Below are 1,966 nucleotides of genomic sequence, written 5' to 3'. Positions count from 1 at the left end.
TGAAATGCATTCGGTTTTCTAAGGTATTCCTCTGGGAATTCGTGTGCCTGCTTTTGCTGTCTATAGATTTCTAGGACATGGACTTGGATCACTGATTTGTTCACTCAACAGAGAATTATTGAGCAGCAGCCACGCACAGAGTATTATAGACACTGCCGTGGTCCCTCCCTCAAGGAGCAAGATGAACAAGATCCCCCAGGCTCTAAGGGACAGGGGTGCACACAGCCCCACTGGAGGCAGCTTTCAGCTGACGTCTCAAGAGGCTGAGCCAGATATCCTCTTTCTCCACACAGTGGCCTGCCTGTTCCGGGGGTGTGCGCTGTCTCAGGGGCCGGCCCACGCCTTGCCTTTCTCTTTGAGGTTCAGAGCTAAATATAACCAAGAGAGCCAAGCTGGTGATAAGGCGGGGCCTGTCTGGGCCCGAGTTCTGTTGAGGCCTGGCGGATAGTAGGGCCTGGGCCAGGCCAGGCCAGGAGATGTTAGTGCCTCCTGGTGCTATAGTCCTGGCTGGCCTCACACACAAAATCCCAGCCTCCCCCACTATTTATAGCCCCAGAGGCTGTGGAGGGGGAAAGTGGAAAGAACATGTGGATTTGAACCTGCACTCAAAGACCTGGTTTTGAGCCTTGGCTCTACTGCTAAGGAATCACATGACTGTGGGCAGGTTACCTTATGTCACTAAGCCTCAGTTTCCCCACCTGTAAAGTGGGCCAGATAGTCCACATAGACACCTATGGAGTCCATTTGTGATCACACAAGAAGGTCAAGTGACAAGTGCAGCTTCTGTCTGAGCCATGGGATTCTCAGTCTGGCCACCTCTAGACCTCTGGGCCCTAAGGTTTCCTGCAGCAAATACCAGGGGTCTCCAGGGGAAGCTGGCCTGGGCATTGGGTGTTCTGTTTAGATGTCCGAGAGGTTAAGGCCTGATCGTCCTGGGACCAATTTACACGAGGTTGGCTGCACACTTCAGACTGACTAATGAGTAGGTAGTGAGTTAAAGTGTATATGCACACTTTATATATATCATCCTTAAGCAACTTCTGGCCCCAGAAGACACTCAGTGCATGCAAGTTGTGCACGTGTGAGTCTTATTTATAGTCGAATTAAAGCTGAGAATAAAGCACAGATGGGAAATTCCCACTCAGATTCCAGCTGTAAGTGCAGCAGATGGATGTGATCATGTTAGGATTTTCTTGTCTTAACATTTTTCTTTATTCCTTCCCACTAATTGTCAACATCCTCCTCACATTATGGAAATGCGTGGGCGCTGTACTCCCTAAAAATTCTCCCTTTGACACTTTATTCCTCTTTCCCTTGCTGCCTTCTCAAAATAAGGCTGAATTTGACCCATTTTGAAATGTCATCAATAGCATATCTTGCAACCCCAATCAGCCATCAGGTCCTAAGTCGTCCCCAAGGGGCTGTTGGTGTGGAAGGCCGCATCCCCACGCTCGACCAGGAGGGGGCAGTGCTCACATTTGCTCTGTGGTCTTACTGTGTGTGAACCATTTTCATCCCTCCATATGAAATGCTATGGATTTTTTTTTTAAGCAGATACCAGATTTTGTAAAAACACGCAAACATACAAAGCTTACCTATAGAGTTTCTGGAAGACATTTCATAAATGACCTTAATTTTCAGTATTAAACAATAAACAAAGCTTGGGTTCTCCATTTTGCTTAGCTGACAGTCAAGGAATTAAAAGCGTAAGCACAACCAACGCAGGAGAGATGTTACCAGAATCCGTGTTCTTGTTCATGCAGTTGAAGAACGAACTCCGCGAACACACAGGCAGCAAGCAAGCAAGTCTTTATTAAAGGAAAGCAAAAAGCTCCTAGGACTGCTGAGAGGAGGGAGAAGAGCCCCCCTTCTCTACTGTCCTATGGGGATTTTTATCTCTTAAAGATGGGGGGCACCAATGTGGGGTCCAGAAAGGTGTGGTTTTCTCCCTTTGGCTTTGCTCAAT

Source organism: Sus scrofa, chromosome 16 (assembly GCF_000003025.6).
Source record: "Sus scrofa isolate TJ Tabasco breed Duroc chromosome 16, Sscrofa11.1, whole genome shotgun sequence".
Lineage (NCBI taxonomy): Eukaryota > Metazoa > Chordata > Mammalia > Artiodactyla > Suidae > Sus > Sus scrofa.
Note: the sequence above shows the minus strand (reverse complement) of the source record.